Source organism: Pristiophorus japonicus, unplaced genomic scaffold (genome assembly GCF_044704955.1).
Source record: "Pristiophorus japonicus isolate sPriJap1 unplaced genomic scaffold, sPriJap1.hap1 HAP1_SCAFFOLD_79, whole genome shotgun sequence".
Classification (NCBI taxonomy): Eukaryota; Metazoa; Chordata; class Chondrichthyes; family Pristiophoridae; genus Pristiophorus; species Pristiophorus japonicus.
This window is the reverse complement of record NW_027254707.1, coordinates 635045-655415: the sequence shown is the minus strand read 5'-3', so window position 1 is coordinate 655415 and position 20371 is coordinate 635045. Positions and strand designations below refer to the sequence as shown.

General features: G+C 44.7%; 15 non-coding genes across 15 annotated transcripts; all 15 read right to left on the bottom strand.

Annotated features, from left to right (window-relative positions):
• Positions 1-338: 338 nt before the first annotated feature.
• trnas-gcu (transfer RNA serine (anticodon GCU)) lies at positions 339-420 on the bottom strand. Its single transcript has one exon. It is a non-coding gene; the product is annotated as a tRNA-Ser (tRNA).
• A 245-nt stretch (positions 421-665) lies between these two features.
• Positions 666-754, bottom strand: trnar-ucg (transfer RNA arginine (anticodon UCG)). The gene is given in 2 exon segments: positions 666-701; positions 718-754. It is a non-coding gene; the product is annotated as a tRNA-Arg (tRNA).
• Positions 755-2682: 1928 nt separating this feature from the next.
• Positions 2683-2764, bottom strand: trnas-gcu (transfer RNA serine (anticodon GCU)). The gene has a single exon. It is a non-coding gene; the product is annotated as a tRNA-Ser (tRNA).
• Positions 2765-3009: 245 nt separating this feature from the next.
• trnar-ucg (transfer RNA arginine (anticodon UCG)) lies at positions 3010-3098 on the bottom strand. Its single transcript is given in 2 exon segments — positions 3010-3045; positions 3062-3098. It is a non-coding gene; the product is annotated as a tRNA-Arg (tRNA).
• A 1929-nt stretch (positions 3099-5027) lies between these two features.
• Positions 5028-5109, bottom strand: trnas-gcu (transfer RNA serine (anticodon GCU)). The gene has a single exon. It is a non-coding gene; the product is annotated as a tRNA-Ser (tRNA).
• Positions 5110-5354: 245 nt separating this feature from the next.
• On the bottom strand, positions 5355-5443 carry trnar-ucg (transfer RNA arginine (anticodon UCG)). Its single transcript is given in 2 exon segments — positions 5355-5390; positions 5407-5443. It is a non-coding gene; the product is annotated as a tRNA-Arg (tRNA).
• Positions 5444-7698: 2255 nt separating this feature from the next.
• Positions 7699-7787, bottom strand: trnar-ucg (transfer RNA arginine (anticodon UCG)). The gene is given in 2 exon segments: positions 7699-7734; positions 7751-7787. It is a non-coding gene; the product is annotated as a tRNA-Arg (tRNA).
• Positions 7788-9712: 1925 nt separating this feature from the next.
• Positions 9713-9794, bottom strand: trnas-gcu (transfer RNA serine (anticodon GCU)). Its single transcript has one exon. It is a non-coding gene; the product is annotated as a tRNA-Ser (tRNA).
• Positions 9795-10039: 245 nt separating this feature from the next.
• Positions 10040-10128, bottom strand: trnar-ucg (transfer RNA arginine (anticodon UCG)). The gene is given in 2 exon segments: positions 10040-10075; positions 10092-10128. It is a non-coding gene; the product is annotated as a tRNA-Arg (tRNA).
• A 2255-nt stretch (positions 10129-12383) lies between these two features.
• trnar-ucg (transfer RNA arginine (anticodon UCG)) lies at positions 12384-12472 on the bottom strand. Its single transcript is given in 2 exon segments — positions 12384-12419; positions 12436-12472. It is a non-coding gene; the product is annotated as a tRNA-Arg (tRNA).
• Positions 12473-14397: 1925 nt separating this feature from the next.
• Positions 14398-14479, bottom strand: trnas-gcu (transfer RNA serine (anticodon GCU)). Its single transcript has one exon. It is a non-coding gene; the product is annotated as a tRNA-Ser (tRNA).
• A 245-nt stretch (positions 14480-14724) lies between these two features.
• Positions 14725-14813, bottom strand: trnar-ucg (transfer RNA arginine (anticodon UCG)). Its single transcript is given in 2 exon segments — positions 14725-14760; positions 14777-14813. It is a non-coding gene; the product is annotated as a tRNA-Arg (tRNA).
• Positions 14814-16738: 1925 nt separating this feature from the next.
• trnas-gcu (transfer RNA serine (anticodon GCU)) lies at positions 16739-16820 on the bottom strand. Its single transcript has one exon. It is a non-coding gene; the product is annotated as a tRNA-Ser (tRNA).
• Positions 16821-19077: 2257 nt separating this feature from the next.
• trnas-gcu (transfer RNA serine (anticodon GCU)) lies at positions 19078-19159 on the bottom strand. The gene has a single exon. It is a non-coding gene; the product is annotated as a tRNA-Ser (tRNA).
• Positions 19160-19398: 239 nt separating this feature from the next.
• On the bottom strand, positions 19399-19487 carry trnar-ucg (transfer RNA arginine (anticodon UCG)). Its single transcript is given in 2 exon segments — positions 19399-19434; positions 19451-19487. It is a non-coding gene; the product is annotated as a tRNA-Arg (tRNA).
• Between the last annotated feature and the right edge of the window lie 884 nt (positions 19488-20371).

Below are 20371 nucleotides of genomic sequence, written 5' to 3'. Positions count from 1 at the left end.
CGGGATTTGGCCCGTGACCTCTCGCATTTCAAATGTGATCAATCCGAAGGGAGAATCATAACCGTGGACCAACGAGGCGCCGACAGTGAAAAGCGCAGCTCTCAGATTCTGACGGTGGTGAGAAATGATATTATGGCCCATCGTGCATGTGCTGTCTCTCAGATACCTATCTAATTAGTGCCCCTCGCCATTGTACTGCAACTGTTCTCCTTTTGACGAATATATTATTAATTTGAGACGTGACATGAGGAAAGTACAGCATCCCTGTAAGTAAAAGGGGAATTTGGCGATGAGGTTAAATGTGAATGTCAAAAAGTGGTTAAGCTGCAAGCCAACGACGACGAGAATGGGACTCGAACCCATGCGTGCAGAGCACAATGGATTAGCAGTCCATCGCCTGAACCTCTCAGCCACCTCGTCTCTGCTATAAGACATCGTCAGCCATTCAATCTCCTGCTTTTTGTATCCAAACAGAAATAAGGTGCAAAAAAGTCCACTTCACAGCTTGCTCTGCCCGTGCATGCATATCGACAATGATGAAAACTTGCAATGAGATTCTTTGAGCAAACAGCCTTCCTTCACTTCAGGTGAGTGACTGGAAGAGATGGTTGGTTTCTCGGCAGAATCACAACAAAGAATATAAAATTTCACGCAGCGAGCTACGTTGACCGCGGCAGGACTCGAACCTGCAATCTTCTGATAACTTTGCGGTTGTAATCGAAGTCAGACGCCTTATCCATTAGGCCACGCGGCCGCTGCCAGCACCATTCATTGTGTTGTTGTATATATTGCGAGCAAATTCGGGGCAACTGCAATATCAAGGAGTGGATTTAGGAAAGATGAGCATATTTCGAGTGAATGAACAGATGCACTGCGATCTGGGTGCGCACCGGCGCAGGCAAACCCAATGTAAATTGGAACACTATAGTTTAACAATTCGGTCATTGCAGCTGAAATCATACTCCTTCTCAAACAATACAGGATGACCCGGGTTTCTCAGAAAATCCGTTTTAAAGGGAAAAATTATGAAAAGGAACTGACAACCAGCCCTTTTAAACAGACACAGAATGATCCGGGATTGCACGGACATCCCTTTTACCCAGATGCAGAATCACCCTTGACTGACAGCAGTTCCCTTTTTGAAAGAATAAAGTGAGATTTCGATCATCCCTGAAGGCAATTGTGTAGTGGGGCTCAGGACCACGCGGCGCAGAGACTGTTATTAAAGCCACAGGTGATAGACAAGGAGGGAGGGAGGGACGTAAAACCAGCCCAGTCTGAAACACACAAACAAACTAATATTCCTTAACCTCCAAAGGCAGGTTTTGAAATTTCAAATTGGAAATCCGGGATAGACAGCACATCCCTTTGAAACAGACACAGAATGATGAGGGTCTGATAGCACACCATTTTACAGAGACAGAGAATGATCTCGGACAGACAGCAAATCCCCTTAAAAGGGACACGGAAATAGAATGAATAAAAACAGATAAATATTTAAAACTCGGCAGGTCGTGCAGATTTTGTGGAGGAAGAATCCGGTTTCACGTTCTGTCGGATAATAATTCCGATATTTCAGGAAAAAGTTAAAGATTACAGATGTTTTCAACAAAAATAGCGCCTGGAAAAAATACGCAGCGAGAAATGTCAAATGGGAACATTTGTGATACAGCAGAACGAAGGACTGATTAAATAATACATGGCACAATGGAGAAAGGCAAAGTGGGTGGTAATCGGGCAATAACGTAACAAAGGATGGTCCAGAGGAAGTGTTAGTGGGAATAGCAGAACCAAACCAGACAATGGGAGCGGTGCTTATCATCCGATACGTTGAACCTAATGTTGAGGCCAGAAGACGAGAACATGCTTACAATATAGGGTATCACCGCCTTTTAATCAGACCAGGCAGCTTTGCCAGCCCGGATTGATTTCCTGTATGCTTTGAATTCGGCAGCCAAGGGACGAATTCAAAAAGCAGCTTCTCTCATCTTTTCAGCTCTAGAGACACAGGACGCACACATGTTCAGGGCAGAGGTGGAGATTGACGCTGAATGTATGCTTATCCCAATTGAGGTGAACTTATCCGTACAGACAGGAAGATATACTGATCAAGTATCGGCCGGAACCAAACAAGGCTTTAGGTTATCCAACTAGTCACAGAGCCGAGTACGTCTGAGATATTTTAACTTTACTCAGTTTGGCGGGATTCACTTTGCTCTGGGATTTGGATGCTCAGGGAACATCGGCGTAAAATCACACGTTTTAACGTGAAATACGTCTGTTTTCTCACATGTCGAGCGGCTGTTAGAAGCGGAACTTTGAGTAAAACATGGCGGGGTTCGTCCGGGATTTGGCCCGTGACCTCTCGCATTTCAAATGTGATCAGTCCGAAGGGAGAATCATAACCGTGGACCAACGAGCCGCCGACAGTGAAAAGCGCAGCTCTCAGATTCTGACGGTGGTGAGAAATGATATTATGGCCCATCGTTCATGTGCTGTCTCTCAGATACCTATCTAATTAGTGCCCCTCGCCATTGTACTGCAACTGTTCTCCTTTTGACGAATATATTATTAATTTGAGACGTGACATGAGGAACGTACAGCATCCCTGTAAGTAAAAGGGGAATTTGGCGATGAGGTTAAATGTGAATGTCAAAAAGTGGTTAAGCTGCAAGCCAACGACGACGAGAATGGGACTCGAACCCATGCGTGCAGAGCACAATGGATTAGCAGTCCATCGCCTTAACCTCTCAGCCACCTCGTCTCTGCTATAAGACATCGTCAGCCATTCAATCTCCTGCTTTTTGTATCCAAACAGAAATAAGGTGCAAAAAAGTCCACTTCACAGCTTGCTCTGCCCGTGCATGCATATCGACAATGATGAAAACTTGCAATGAGATTCTTTGAGCAAACAGCCTTCCTTCACTTCAGGTGAGTGACTGGAAGTGATGGTTGGTTTCTCGGCAGAATCACAACAAAGAATATAAAATTTCACGCAGCGAGCTACGTTGACCGCGGCAGGACTCGAACCTGCAATCTTCTGATAACTTTGCGGTTGTAATCGAAGTCAGACGCCTTATCCATTAGGCCACGCGGCCGCTGCCAGCACCATTCATTGTGTTGTTGTATATATTGCGAGCAAATTCGGGGCAACTGCAATATCAAGGAGTGGATTTAGGAAAAGATGAGCATATTTCGAGTGAATGAACAGATGCACTGCGATCTGGGTGCGCACCGGCGCAGGCAACCCCAATGTAAATTGGAACACTATAGTTTAACAATTCGGTCATTGCAGCTGAAATCATACTCCTTCTCAAACAATACAGGATGAACCGGGTTTCTCAGAAAATCCGTTTTAAAGGGAAAGATTATGAAAAGGAACTGACAACCAGCCCTTTTAAACAGACACAGAATGATCCGGGATTGCACGGACATCCCTTTTACCCAGATGCAGAATCACCCTTGACTGACAGCAGTTCCCTTTTAAAAGAATAAAGTTAGATTTCGATCATCCCTGAAGGCAATTGTGTAGTGGGGCTCAGGACCACGCGGCGCAGAGACTGTTATTGAAGCCATAGGTGATAGACAAGGAGGGAGGGAGTGACGTAAAACCAGCCCAGTCTGAAACACACAAACAAACTAATATTCCTTAACCTCCAAAGGCAGGTTTTGAAATTTCAAATTGGAAATCCGGGACAGACAGCACATCCCTTTGAAACAGACACAGAATGATGAGGGTCTGATAGCACACCATTTTACAGAGACAGAGAATGATCTCAGACAGACAGCAAATCCCCTTAAAAGGGACACAGAAATAGAATTAATAAAAACAGATAAATATTTAAAACTCGGCAGGTCGTGCAGATTTTGTGGAGGAAGAATCCGGTTTCACGTTCTGTCGGATAATAATTCCGATATTTCAGGAAAAAGTTAAAGATTACAGATGTTTTCAACAAAAATAGCGCCTGGAAAAAATACGCAGCGAGAAATGTAAAATGGGAACTTTTGTGATACAGCGGAACGAAGGAGTGATGAAATAATACATGGCACAATGGAGAAAGGCAAAGTGGGTGGTAATCGGGCAATAACGTAACAAAGGATGGGCCAGAGGAAGTGTTAGTGGGAATAGCAGAACCATTACCAGACAATGGGAGCGGTGCTTATCATCCGATACGTTGAACCTAATGTTGAGGCCAGAAGACGAGAACATGCCTACAATATAGGGTATCACCGCCTTTTAATCAGACCAGGCAGCTTTGCCAGCCCGGATTGATTTCCTGTATGCTTTGAATTCGGCAGCCAAGGGACGAATTCAAAAAGCAGCTTCTCTCATCTTTTCAGCTCTAGAGACACAGGACGCATACATGTTCAGGGCAGAAGTGGAGATTGACGCTGAATGTATGCTTATCCCAATTGAGGTGAATTTATCCGTACAGACAGGAAGATATACTGATCAAGTATCGGCCGGAACCAAACAAGGCTTTAGGTTATCCAACGAGTCACAGAGCCGAGTACCTCTGAGATATTTTAACTTTACTCAGTTTGGCGGGATTCACTTTGCTCTGGGATTTGGATGCTAAGGGAACATCGGCGTAAAATCACACGTTTTAACGTGAAATACGTCTGTTTTCTCACATGTCGAGCGGCTGTTGGAAGCGGAACTTTGAGTAAAACATGGCGGGGTTCGTCCGGGATTTGGCCCGTGACCTCTCGCATTTCAAATGTGATCAATCCGAAGGGAGAATCATAACCGTGGACCAACGAGGCGCCGACAGTGAAAAGCGCAGCTCTCAGATTCTGACGGTGGTGAGAAATGATATTATGGCCCATCGTGCATGTGCTGTCTCTCAGATACCTATCTAATTAGTGCCCCTCGCCATTGTACTGCAACTGTTCTCCTTTTGACGAATATATTATTAATTTGAGACGTGACATGAGGAAAGTACAGCATCCCTGTAAGTAAAAGGGGAATTTGGCGATGAGGTTAAATGTGAATGTCAAAAAGTGGTTAAGCTGCAAGCCAACGACGACGAGAATGGGACTCGAACCCATGCGTGCAGAGCACAATAGATTAGCAGTCCATCGCCTTAACCTCTCAGCCACCTCGTCTCTGCTATAAGACATCGTCAGCCATTCAATCTCCTGCTTTTTGTATCCAAACAGAAATAAGGTGCAAAAAAGTCCACTTCACAGCTTGCTCTGCCCGTGCATGCATATCGACAATGATGAAAACTTGCAATGAGATTCTTTGAGCAAACAGCCTTCCTTCACTTCAGGTGAGTGACTGGAAGAGATGGTTGGTTTCTCGGCAGAATCACAACAAAGAATATAAAATTTCACGCAGCGAGCTACGTTGACCGCGGCAGGACTCGAACCTGCAATCTTCTGATAACTTTGCGGTTGTAATCGAAGTCAGACGCCTTATCCATTAGGCCACGCGGCCGCTGCCAGCACCATTCATTGTGTTGTTGTATATATTGCGAGCAAATTCGGGGCAACTGCAATATCAAGGAGTGGATTTAGGAAAAGATGAGCATATTTCGAGTGAATGAACAGATGCACTGCGATCTGGGTGCGCACCGGCGCAGGCAAACCCAATGTAAATTGGAACACTATAGTTTAACAATTCGGTCATTGCAGCTGAAATCATACTCCTTCTCAAACAATACAGGATGACCCGGGTTTCTGAGAAAATCCGTTTTAAAGGGAAAGATTATGAAAAGGAACTGACAACCAGCCCTTTTAAACAGACACAGAATGATCCGGGATTGCACGGACATCCCTTTTACCCAGATGCAGAATGACCCTTGACTGACAGCAGTTCCCTTTTAAAAGAATAAAGTGAGATTTCGATCATCCCTGAAGGCAATTGTGTAGTGGGGCTCAGGACCACGCGGCGCAGAGACTGTTATTGAAGCCACAGGTGATAGACAAGGAGGGAGGGAGGGACGTAAAACCAGCCCAGTCTGAAACACACAAACAAACTAATATTCCTTAACCTCCAAAGGCAGGTTTTGAAATTTCAAATTGGAAATCCGGGACAGACAGCACATCCCTTTGAAACAGACACAGAATGATGAGGGTCTGATAGCACACCATTTTACAGAGACAGAGAATGATCTCGGACAGACAGCAAATCCCCTTAAAAGGGACACGGAAATAGAATGAATAAAAACAGATAAATATTTAAAACTCGGCAGGTCGTGCAGATTTTGTGGAGGAAGAATCCGGTTTCACGTTCTGTCGGATAATAATTCCGATATTTCAGGAAAAAGTTAAAGATTACAGATGTTTTCAACAAAAATAGCGCCTGGAAAAAATACGCAGCGAGAAATGTCAAATGGGAACATTTGTGATACAGCAGAACGAAGGACTGATTAAATAATACATGGCACAATGGAGAAAGGCAAAGTGGGTGGTAATCGGGCAATAACGTAACAAAGGATGGTCCAGAGGAAGTGTTAGTGGGAATAGCAGAACCAAACCAGACAATGGGAGCGGTGCTTATCATCCGATACGTTGAACCTAATGTTGAGGCCAGAAGACGAGAACATGCTTACAATATAGGGTATCACCGCCTTTTAATCAGACCAGGCAGCTTTGCCAGCCCGGATTGATTTCCTGTATGGTTTGAATTCGGCAGCCAAGGGACGAATTCAAAAAGCAGCTTCTCTCATCTTTTCAGCTCTAGAGACACAGGACGCACACATGTTCAGGGCAGAGGTGGAGATTGACGCTGAATGTATGCTTATCCCAATTGAGGTGAACTTATCCGTACAGACAGGAAGATATACTGATCAAGTATCGGCCGGAACCAAACAAGGCTTTAGGTTATCCAACTAGTCACAGAGCCGAGTACGTCTGAGATATTTTAACTTTACTCAGTTTGGCGGGATTCACTTTGCTCTGGGATTTGGATGCTCAGGGAACATCGGCGTAAAATCACACGTTTTAACGTGAAATACGTCTGTTTTCTCACATGTCGAGCGGCTGTTAGAAGCGGAACTTTGAGTAAAACATGGCGGGGTTCGTCCGGGATTTGGCCCGTGACCTCTCGCATTTCAAATGTGATCAGTCCGAAGGGAGAATCATAACCGTGGACCAACGAGCCGCCGACAGTGAAAAGCGCAGATCTCAGATTCTGACGGTGGTGAGAAATGATATTATGGCCCATCGTTCATGTGCTGTCTCTCAGATACCTATCTAATTAGTGCCCCTCGCCATTGTACTGCAACTGTTCTCCTTTTGACGAATATATTATTAATTTGAGACGTGACATGAGGAAAGTACAGCATCCCTGAAAGTAAAAGGGGAATTTGGCGATGAGGTTAAATGTGAATGTCAAAAAGTGGTTAAGCTGCAAGCCAACGACGACGAGAATGGGACTCGAACCCATGCGTGCAGAGTACAATGGATTAGCAATCTATCGCCTTAACCTCCCAGCCACCTCGTCTCTGCTATAAGACATCGTCAGCCATTCAATCTCCTGCTTTTTGTATCCAAACAGAAATAATGTGCAAGAAAGTCCACTTCACAGCTTGCTCTGCCCGTGCATGCAGATCGACAATGATGAAAACTTGCCATGAGATTCTTAAAGCAAACAGCCTTCCTTCACTTCAGGTGAGTGACTGGAAGAGATGGTTGATTTCTCGGCAGAATCACAACAAAGAATATAAAATTTCACGTAGCGAGCTAAGTTGACCGCGGCAGGACTCGAACCTGCAATCTTCTGATAACTTTGCGGTTGTAATCGAAGTCAGACGCCTTATCCATTAGGCCACGCGTCCGCTACCAGCACCATTCATTGTGTTGTTGTATATATTGCGAGCAAATTCGGGGCAACTGCAATATCAAGGAGTGGATTTAGGAAAAGATGAGCATATTTCGAGTGAATGAACAGATGCACTGCGATCTGGGTGCGCACCGGCGCAGGCAAACCCAATGTAAATTGGAACACTATAGTTTAACAATTCGGTCGTTGCAGCTGAAATCATACTCCTTCTCAAACAATACAGGATGAGCCGGGTTTATGAGAAAATCCGTTTTAAAGAGAAAGATTATGAACCGGAACTGACAACCAGCCCATTTAAACAGACACAGAATGATCCGGGATTGCAAGGACATCCCTTTTACCCAGATGCAGAATGACCCTTGACTGACAGCAGTTCACTTTTAAAAGAATAAAGTGAGATTTCGATCATCCCTGAAGGCAATTGTGGAGTGGGGCTCAGGACCACGCGGCGCAGAGACTGTTATTGAAGCCACAGGTGATGGACAGGGAGCTAGGGACGTAAAACCAGCCCAGTCTGAAACACACAAACAAACTAATATTCCTTAACCTCCAAAGGCAGGTTTTGAAATTTCAAATTGGAAATCCGGGACAGACAGCACATCCCTTTGAAACAGACACAGAATGATGAGGGTCTGATAGCACACCATTTTACAGAGACAGAGAATGATCTCAGACAGACAGCAAATCCCCTTAAAAGGGACACGGAAATAGAATTAATAAAAACAGATAAATATTTAAAACTCGGCAGGTCGTGCAGATTTTGTGGAGGAAGAATCCGGTTTCACGTTCTGTCGGATAATAATTCCGATATTTCAGGAAAAAGTTAAAGATTACAGATGTTTTCAACAAAAATAGCGCCTGGAAAAAATACGCAGCGAGAAATGTAAAATGGGAACTTTTGTGATACAGCGGAACGAAGGAGTGATGAAATAATACATGGCACAATGGAGAAAGGCAAAGTGGGTGGTAATCGGGCAATAACGTAACAAAGGATGGGCCAGAGGAAGTGTTAGTGGGAATAGCAGAACCATTACCAGACAATGGGAGCGGTGCTTATCATCCGATACGTTGAACCTAATGTTGAGGCCAGAAGACGAGAACATGCCTACAATATAGGGTATCACCGCCTTTTAATCAGACCAGGCAGCTTTGCCAGCCCGGATTGATTTCCTGTATGCTTTGAATTCGGCAGCCAAGGGACGAATTCAAAAAGCAGCTTCTCTCATCTTTTCAGCTCTAGAGACACAGGACGCATACATGTTCAGGGCAGAAGTGGAGATTGACGCTGAATGTATGCTTATCCCAATTGAGGTGAATTTATCCGTACAGACAGGAAGATATACTGATCAAGTATCGGCCGGAACCAAACAAGGCTTTAGGTTATCCAACGAGTCACAGAGCCGAGTACCTCTGAGATATTTTAACTTTACTCAGTTTGGCGGGATTCACTTTGCTCTGGGATTTGGATGCTAAGGGAACATCGGCGTAAAATCACACGTTTTAACGTGAAATACGTCTGTTTTCTCACATGTCGAGCGGCTGTTGGAAGCGGAACTTTGAGTAAAACATGGCGGGGTTCGTCCGGGATTTGGCCCGTGACCTCTCGCATTTCAAATGTGATCAATCCGAAGGGAGAATCATAACCGTGGACCAACGAGGCGCCGACAGTGAAAAGCGCAGCTCTCAGATTCTGACGGTGGTGAGAAATGATATTATGGCCCATCGTGCATGTGCTGTCTCTCAGATACCTATCTAATTAGTGCCCCTCGCCATTGTACTGCAACTGTTCTCCTTTTGACGAATATATTATTAATTTGAGACGTGACATGAGGAAAGTACAGCATCCCTGTAAGTAAAAGGGGAATTTGGCGATGAGGTTAAATGTGAATGTCAAAAAGTGGTTAAGCTGCAAGCCAACGACGACGAGAATGGGACTCGAACCCATGCGTGCAGAGCACAATAGATTAGCAGTCCATCGCCTTAACCTCTCAGCCACCTCGTCTCTGCTATAAGACATCGTCAGCCATTCAATCTCCTGCTTTTTGTATCCAAACAGAAATAAGGTGCAAAAAAGTCCACTTCACAGCTTGCTCTGCCCGTGCATGCATATCGACAATGATGAAAACTTGCAATGAGATTCTTTGAGCAAACAGCCTTCCTTCACTTCAGGTGAGTGACTGGAAGAGATGGTTGGTTTCTCGGCAGAATCACAACAAAGAATATAAAATTTCACGCAGCGAGCTACGTTGACCGCGGCAGGACTCGAACCTGCAATCTTCTGATAACTTTGCGGTTGTAATCGAAGTCAGACGCCTTATCCATTAGGCCACGCGGCCGCTGCCAGCACCATTCATTGTGTTGTTGTATATATTGCGAGCAAATTCGGGGCAACTGCAATATCAAGGAGTGGATTTAGGAAAAGATGAGCATATTTCGAGTGAATGAACAGATGCACTGCGATCTGGGTGCGCACCGGCGCAGGCAAACCCAATGTAAATTGGAACACTATAGTTTAACAATTCGGTCATTGCAGCTGAAATCATACTCCTTCTCAAACAATACAGGATGACCCGGGTTTCTGAGAAAATCCGTTTTAAAGGGAAAGATTATGAAAAGGAACTGACAACCAGCCCTTTTAAACAGACACAGAATGATCCGGGATTGCACGGACATCCCTTTTACCCAGATGCAGAATGACCCTTGACTGACAGCAGTTCCCTTTTAAAAGAATAAAGTGAGATTTCGATCATCCCTGAAGGCAATTGTGTAGTGGGGCTCAGGACCACGCGGCGCAGAGACTGTTATTGAAGCCACAGGTGATAGACAAGGAGGGAGGGAGGGACGTAAAACCAGCCCAGTCTGAAACACACAAACAAACTAATATTCCTTAACCTCCAAAGGCAGGTTTTGAAATTTCAAATTGGAAATCCGGGACAGACAGCACATCCCTTTGAAACAGACACAGAATGATGAGGGTCTGATAGCACACCATTTTACAGAGACAGAGAATGATCTCGGACAGACAGCAAATCCCCTTAAAAGGGACACGGAAATAGAATGAATAAAAACAGATAAATATTTAAAACTCGGCAGGTCGTGCAGATTTTGTGGAGGAAGAATCCGGTTTCACGTTCTGTCGGATAATAATTCCGATATTTCAGGAAAAAGTTAAAGATTACAGATGTTTTCAACAAAAATAGCGCCTGGAAAAAATACGCAGCGAGAAATGTCAAATGGGAACATTTGTGATACAGCAGAACGAAGGACTGATTAAATAATACATGGCACAATGGAGAAAGGCAAAGTGGGTGGTAATCGGGCAATAACGTAACAAAGGATGGTCCAGAGGAAGTGTTAGTGGGAATAGCAGAACCAAACCAGACAATGGGAGCGGTGCTTATCATCCGATACGTTGAACCTAATGTTGAGGCCAGAAGACGAGAACATGCTTACAATATAGGGTATCACCGCCTTTTAATCAGACCAGGCAGCTTTGCCAGCCCGGATTGATTTCCTGTATGGTTTGAATTCGGCAGCCAAGGGACGAATTCAAAAAGCAGCTTCTCTCATCTTTTCAGCTCTAGAGACACAGGACGCACACATGTTCAGGGCAGAGGTGGAGATTGACGCTGAATGTATGCTTATCCCAATTGAGGTGAACTTATCCGTACAGACAGGAAGATATACTGATCAAGTATCGGCCGGAACCAAACAAGGCTTTAGGTTATCCAACTAGTCACAGAGCCGAGTACGTCTGAGATATTTTAACTTTACTCAGTTTGGCGGGATTCACTTTGCTCTGGGATTTGGATGCTCAGGGAACATCGGCGTAAAATCACACGTTTTAACGTGAAATACGTCTGTTTTCTCACATGTCGAGCGGCTGTTAGAAGCGGAACTTTGAGTAAAACATGGCGGGGTTCGTCCGGGATTTGGCCCGTGACCTCTCGCATTTCAAATGTGATCAGTCCGAAGGGAGAATCATAACCGTGGACCAACGAGCCGCCGACAGTGAAAAGCGCAGCTCTCAGATTCTGACGGTGGTGAGAAATGATATTATGGCCCATCGTTCATGTGCTGTCTCTCAGATACCTATCTAATTAGTGCCCCTCGCCATTGTACTGCAACTGTTCTCCTTTTGACGAATATATTATTAATTTGAGACGTGACATGAGGAAAGTACAGCATCCCTGAAAGTAAAAGGGGAATTTGGCGATGAGGTTAAATGTGAATGTCAAAAAGTGGTTAAGCTGCAAGCCAACGACGACGAGAATGGGACTCGAACCCATGCGTGCAGAGTACAATGGATTAGCAATCTATCGCCTTAACCTCCCAGCCACCTCGTCTCTGCTATAAGACATCGTCAGCCATTCAATCTCCTGCTTTTTGTATCCAAACAGAAATAATGTGCAAGAAAGTCCACTTCACAGCTTGCTCTGCCCGTGCATGCAGATCGACAATGATGAAAACTTGCCATGAGATTCTTAAAGCAAACAGCCTTCCTTCACTTCAGGTGAGTGACTGGAAGAGATGGTTGATTTCTCGGCAGAATCACAACAAAGAATATAAAATTTCACGTAGCGAGCTAAGTTGACCGCGGCAGGACTCGAACCTGCAATCTTCTGATAACTTTGCGGTTGTAATCGAAGTCAGACGCCTTATCCATTAGGCCACGCGTCCGCTACCAGCACCATTCATTGTGTTGTTGTATATATTGCGAGCAAATTCGGGGCAACTGCAATATCAAGGAGTGGATTTAGGAAAAGATGAGCATATTTCGAGTGAATGAACAGATGCACTGCGATCTGGGTGCGCACCGGCGCAGGCAACCCCAATGTAAATTGGAACACTATAGTTTAACAATTCGGTCGTTGCAGCTGAAATCATACTCCTTCTCAAACAATACAGGATGAGCCGGGTTTATGAGAAAATCCGTTTTAAAGAGAAAGATTATGAACCGGAACTGACAACCAGCCCATTTAAACAGACACAGAATGATCCGGGATTGCAAGGACATCCCTTTTACCCAGATGCAGAATGACCCTTGACTGACAGCAGTTCACTTTTAAAAGAATAAAGTGAGATTTCGATCATCCCTGAAGGCAATTGTGGAGTGGGGCTCAGGACCACGCGGCGCAGAGACTGTTATTGAAGCCACAGGTGATGGACAGGGAGCGAGGGACGTAAAACCAGCCCAGTCTGAAACACACAAACAAACTAATATTCCTTAACCTCCAAAGGCAGGTTTTGAAATTTCAAATTGGAAATCCGGGACAGACAGCACATCCCTTTGAAACAGATACAGAATGATGAGGGTCTGATAGCACACCATTTTACAGAGACAGAGAATGATCTCAGACAGACAGCAAATCCCCTTAAAAGGGACACGGAAATAGAATGAATAAAAACAGATAAATATTTAAAACTCGGCAGGTCGTGCAGATTTTGTGGAGGAAGAATCCGGTTTCACGTCCTGTCGGATAATAATTCCGATATTTCAGGAAAAAGTTAAAGATTACAGATGTTTTCAACAAAAATAGCGCCTGGAAAAAATACGCAGCGAGAAATGTCAAATGGGAACTTTTGTGATACAGCGGAACGAAGGAGTGATGAAATAATACATGGCACAATGGAGAAAGGCAAAGTGGGTGGTAATCGGGCAATAACGTAACAAAGGATGGGCCAGAGGAAGTGTTAGTGGGAATAGCAGAACCATTACCAGACAATGGGAGCGGTGCTTATCATCCGATATGTTGAACCTAATGTTGAGGCCAGAAGACGAGAACATGCCTACAATATAGGGGATCACCGCCTTTTAATCAGACCAGGCAGCTTTGCCAGCCCGGATTGATTTCCTGTATGCTTTGAATTCGGCAGCAAAGGGACGAATTCAAAAAGCAGCTTCTCTCATCTTTTCAGCTCTAGAGACACAGGACGCACACATGTTCAGGGCAGAGGTGGAGATTGACGCTGAATGTATGCTTATCCCAATTGAGGTGAACTTATCCGTACAGACAGGAAGATATACTGATCAAGTATCGGCCGGAACCAAACAAGGCTTTAGGTTATCCAACGAGTCACAGAGCCGAGTACCTCTGAGATATTTTAACTTTACTCAGTTTGGCGGGATTCACTTTGCTCTGGGATTTGGATGCTAAGGGAACATCGGCGTAAAATCACACGTTTTAACGTGAAATACGTCTGTTTTCTCACATGTCGAGCGGCTGTTAGAAGCGGAACTTTGAGTAAAACATGGCGGGGTTCGTCCGGGATTTGGCCCGTGACCTCTCGCATTTCAAATGTGATCATTCCGAAGGGAGAATCATAACCGTGGACCAACGTTCCGCCGACAGTGAAAAGCGCAGCTCTCAGATTCTGACGGTGGTGAGAAATGATATTATGGCCCATCGTTCATGTGCTGTCTCTCAGATACCTATCTAATTAGTGCCCCTCGGCATTGTACTGCAACTGTTCTCCTTTTGACGAATATATTATTAATTTGAGACGTGACATGAGGAAAGTACAGCATCCCTGTAAGTAAAAGGGGAATTTGGCGATGAGGTTAAATGTGAATGTCAAAAAGTGGTTAAGCTGCAAGCCAACGACGACGAGAATGGGACTCGAACCCATGCGTGCAGAGCACAATGGATTAGCAGTCCATCGCCTTAACCTCTCAGCCACCTCGTCTCTGCTATAAGACATCGTCAGCCATTCAATCTCCTGCTTTTTGTATCCAAACAGAAATAAGGTGCAAAAAAGTCCACTTCACAGCTTGCTCTGCCCGTGCATGCATATCGACAATGATGAAAACCTGCAATGAGATTCTTTGAGCAAACAGCCTTCCTTCACTTCAGGTGAGTGACTGGAAGAGATGGTTGGTTTCTCGGCAGAATCACAACAAAGAATATAAAATTTCACGTAGCGAGCTAAGTTGACCGCGGCAGGACTCGAACCTGCAATCTTCTGATAACTTTGCGGTTGTAATCGAAGTCAGACGCCTTATCCATTAGGCCACGCGGCCGCTGCCAGCACCATTCATTGTGTTGTTGTTTATATTGCGAGCAAATTCGGGGCAACTGCAATATCAAGGAGTGGATTTAGGAAAAGATGAGCATATTTCGAGTGAATGAACAGATGCACTGCGATCTGGGTGCGCACCGGCGCAGGCAACCCCAATGTAAATTGGAACACTATAGTTTAACAATTCGGTCATTGCAGCTGAAATCATACTCCTTCTCAAACAATACAGGATGACCCGGGTTTCTGAGAAAATCCGTTTTAAAGGGAAAGATTATGAAAAGGAACTGACAACCAGCCCTTTTAAACAGACACAGAATGATCCGGGATTGCAAGGACATCCCTTTTACCCAGATGCAGAATCACCCTTGACTGACAGCAGTTCCCTTTTAAAAGAATAAAGTGAGATTTCGATCATCCCTGAAGGCAATTGTGCAGTGGGGCTCAGGACCACGCGGCGCAGAGACTGTTATTGAAGCCACAGGTGATAGACAGGGAGGGAGGGACGTAAAAACAGCCCAGTCTGAAACACACAAACAAACTAATATTCCTTACCCTCCAAAGGCAGGTTTTGAAATTTCAAATTGGTAATCCGGGACAGACAGCACATCCCTTTGAAACAGACACAGAATGATGAGGGTCTGATAGCACACCATTTTACAGAGACAGAGAATGATCTCGGACAGACAGCAAATCCCCTTAAAAGGGACACGGAAATAGAATGAATAAAAACAGTTAAATATGTAAAACTCGGCAGGTCGTGCAGATTTTGTGGAGGAAGAATCCGGTTTCACGTTCTGTCGGATAATAATTCCGATATTTCAGGAAAAAGTTAAAGATTACATATGTTTTCAACAAAAATAGCGCCTGGAAAAAATACGCAGCGAGAAATGTCAAATGGGAACATTTGTGATACAGCGGAACGAAGGAGTGATGAAATAATACATGGCACAATGGAGAAAGGCAAAGTGGGTGGTAATCGGGCAATAACGTAACAAAGGATGTTCCAGAGGAGGTGTTAGTGGGAATAGCAGAACCATTACCAGACAATGGGAGCGGTGCTTATCATCCGATACGTTGAAACTAATGTTGAGGCCAGAAGACGAGAACATGCTTACAATACAGGGTGTCACCGCCTTTTAATCAGACCAGGCAGCTTTACCAGCCCGGATTGATTTCCTGTATGCTTTGAATTCGGCAGCCAAGGGACGAATTCAAAAAGCAGCTTCTCTCATCTTTTCAGCTCTGGAGAAACAGGACGCGCACATATTCAGGGCAGAGGTGGAGATTGACGCTGAATGTATGCTTATCCCAATTGAGGTGAACTTATCCGTACAGACAGGAAGATATACTGATCAAGTATCGGCCGGAACCAAACAAGGCTTTAGGTTATCCAACGAGTCACAGAGCCGAGTACCTCTGAGATATTTTAACTTTACTCAGTTTGGCGGGTTTCACTTTGCTCTGCGATTTGGATGCTAAGGGAACATCGGCGTAAAATCACACGTTTTAACGTGAAATACGTCTGTTTTCTCACATGTCGAGCGGCTGTTAGAAGCGGAACTTTGAGTAAAACATGGCGGGGCTCGTCCGGGATTTGGCCCGTGACCTCTCGCATTTCAAATGTGATCAATCCGAAGGGAGAATCATAACCATGGACCAACGAGCCGCCGACAGTGAAAAGCGCAGCTCTCAGATTCTGACCGTGGTGAGAAATGATATTATGGCAAATCGTGCATGTGCTGTCTCTCAGATACCTATCTAATTAGTGCCCCTCGCCATTGTACTGCAACTGTTCTCCTTTTGACGAATATATTATTAATTTGAGACATTACATGAGGAAAGTACTGCATCCCTGTAAGTAAAAGGGGAATTTGGCGATGTGGTGAAATGTGAATGTCAAAAAGTGGTTAAGCTGCAAGTCAACGACGACGAGAATGGGATTCGAAGCCATGTGTGCAGAGCACAATGGATGAGCAGTCCATCGCCTTAACCTCTCGGCCACCTCGTCTCTGCTATCAGACATCGTCAGCCATTCAATCTCCTGCTTTTTGTATCCAAACAGAAATAAGGTGCAAAAAAAGTCCACTTCACAGCTTGCTCTGCCTGTGCATGCATATCGACAATGATGAAAACTTGCAATGAGATTCTTTGAGCAAACAGCCTTCCTTCACTTCAGGTGAGTGACTGGAAGAGATGGTTGGTTTCTCGGCAGAATCACAATATAACATTTCACGTAGCGAGCTAAGTTGACCGCGGCAGGACTCGCACCTGCAATCTTCTGATAACTTTGCGGTTGTAATCGAAGTCAGAGGCCTTATCCATTAGGCCACGCGGCCGCTGCCAGCACCATTCATTGTGTTGTTGTATATATTGCGAGCAAATTCGGGGCAACTGCAATATCAAGGAGTGGATTTAGGAAAAGATGAGCATATTTCGAGTGAATGAACAGATGCACTGCGATCTGGGTGCGCACCGGCGCAGGCAACCCCAATGTAAATTGGAACACTATAGTTTAACAATTCGGTCATTGCAGCTGAAATCATACTCCTTCTCAAACAATACAGGATGACCCGGGTTTCTGAGAAAATCCGTTTTAAAGGGAAAGATTATGAAAAGGAACTGACAACCAGCCCTTTTAAACAGACACAGAATGATCCGGGATTGCACGGACATCCCTTTTACCCAGATGCAGAATCACCCTTGACTGACAGCAGTTCCCTATTAAAAGAATAAAGTGAGATTTCGATCATCCCTGAAGGCAATTGTGCAGTGGGGCTCAGGACCACGCGGCGCAGAGACTGTTATTGAAGCCACAGGTGATAGACAAGGAGGGAGGGAGGGACGTAAAACCAGCCCAGTCTGAAACACACAAACAAACTAATATTCCTTAACCTCCAAAGGCAGGTTTTGAAATTTCAAATTGGAAATCCGGGACAGACAGCACATCCCTTTGAAACAGACACAGAATGATGAGGGTCTGATAGCACACCATTTTACAGAGACAGAGAATGATCTCGGACAGACAGCAAATCCCCTTAAAAGGGACACGGAAATAGAATGAATAAAAACAGATAAATATGTAAAACTCGGCAGGTCGTGCAGATTTTGTGGAGGAAGAATCCGGTTTCACGTTCTGTCGGATAATAATTCCGATATTTCAGGAAAAAGTTAAAGATTACATATGTTTTCAACAAAAATAGCGCCTGGAAAAAATACGCAGCGAGAAATGTCAAATGGGAACGTTTGTGATGCAGCGGAACGAAGGAGTGATGAAATAATACATGGCACAATGGAGAAAGGCAAAGTGGGTGGTAATCGGGCAATAACGTAACAAAGGATGGTCCAGAGGAGGTGTTAGTGGGAATAGCAGAACGATTACCAGACAATGGGAGCGGTGCTTATCATCCGATACGTTGAAACTAATGTTGAGGCCAGAAGACGAGAACATGCTTACAATACAGGGTGTCACCGCCTTTTAATCAGACCAGGCAGCTTTACCAGCCCGGATTGATTTCCTGTATGCTTTGAATTCGGCAGCCAAGGGACGAATTCAAAAAGCAGCTTCTCTCATCTTTTCAGCTCTGGAGAAACAGGACGCACACATATTCAGGGCAGAGGTGGAGATTGACGCTGAATGTATGCTTATCCCAATTGAGGTGAACTTATCCGTACAGACAGGAAGATATACTGATCAAGTATCGGCCGGAACCAAACAAGGCTTTAGGTTATCCAACGAGTCACAGAGCCGAGTACCTCTGAGATATTTTAACTTTACTCAGTTTGGCGGGTTTCACTTTGCTCTGCGATTTGGATGCTAAGGGAACATCGGCGTAAAATCACACGTTTTAACGTGAAATACGTCTGTTTTCTCACATGTCGAGCGGCTGTTAGAAGCGGAACTTTGAGTAAAACATGGCGGGGCTCGTCCGGGATTTGGCCCGTGACCTCTCGCATTTCAAATGTGATCAATCCGAAGGGAGAATCATAACCATGGACCAACGAGCCGCCGACAGTGAAAAGCGCAGCTCTCAGATTCTGACCGTGGTGAGAAATGATATTATGGCAAATCGTGCATGTGCTGTCTCTCAGATACCTATCTAATTAGTGCCCCTCGCCATTGTACTGCAACTGTTCTCCTTTTGACGAATATATTATTAATTTGAGACATTACATGAGGAAAGTACTGCATCCCTGAAAGTAAAAGGGGAATTTGGCGATGTGGTGAAATGTGAATGTCAAAAAGTGGTTAAGCTGCAAGTCAACGACGACGAGAATGGGATTCGAAGCCATGTGTGCAGAGCACAATGGATGAGCAGTCCATCGCCTTAACCTCTCGGCCACCTCGTCTCTGCTATCAGACATCGTCAGCCATTCAATCTCCTGCTTTTTGTATCCAAACAGAAATAAGGTGCAAAAAAGTCCACTTCACAGCTTGCTCTGCCCGTGCATGCATATCGACAATGATGAAAACTTGCAATGAGATTCTTTGAGCAAACAGCCTTCCTTCACTTCAGGTGAGTGACTGGAAGAGATGGTTGGTTTCTCGGGCAGAATCACAATATAAAATTTCACGTAGCGAGCTAAGTTGACCGCGGCAGGACTCGAACCTGCAATCTTCTGATAACATTGCGGTTGTAATCGAAGTCAGAGGCCTTATCCATTAGGCCACGCGGCCGCTGCCAACACCCTTCATTGTGTTGTTGTATATATTGCGAGCAAATTCGGGGCAACTGCAATATCAAGGAGTGGATTTAGGAAAAGATGAGCATATTTCGAGTGAATGAACAGATGAACTGCGATCTGGGTGCGCACCGGCGCAGGCAACCCCAATGTAAATTGGAACACTATAGTTTAACAATTCGGTCATTGCAGCTGAAATCATACTCCTTCTCAAACAATACAGGATGACCCAGGTTTCTGAGAAAATCCGTTTTAAAGGGAAAGATTATGAAAAGGAACTGACAACCAGCCCTTTTAAACAGACACAGAATGATCCGGGATTGCACGGACATCCCTTTTACCCAGATGCAGAATCACCCTTGACTGACAGCAGTTCCCTTTTAAAAGAATAAAGTGAGATTTCGATCATCCCTGAAGGCAATTGTGCAGTGGGGCTCAGGACCACGCGGCGCAGAGACTGTTATTGAAGCCACAGGTGATAGACAAGGAGGGAGGGAGGGACGTAAAACCAGCCCAGTCTGAAACACACAAACAAACTAATATTCCTTAACCTCCAAAGGCAGGTTTTGAAATTTCAAATTGGAAATCCGGGACAGACAGCACATCCCTTTGAAACAGACACAGAATGATGAGGGTCTGATAGCACACCATTTTACAGAGACAGAGAATGATCTCGGACAGACAGCAAATCCCCTTAAAAGGGACACGGAAATAGAATGAATAAAAACAGATAAATATGTAAAACTCGGCAGGTCGTGCAGATTTTGTGGAGGAAGAATCCGGTTTCACGTTCTGTCGGATAATAATTCCGATATTTCAGGAAAAAGTTAAAGATTACATATGTTTTCAACAAAAATAGCGCCTGGAAAAAATACGCAG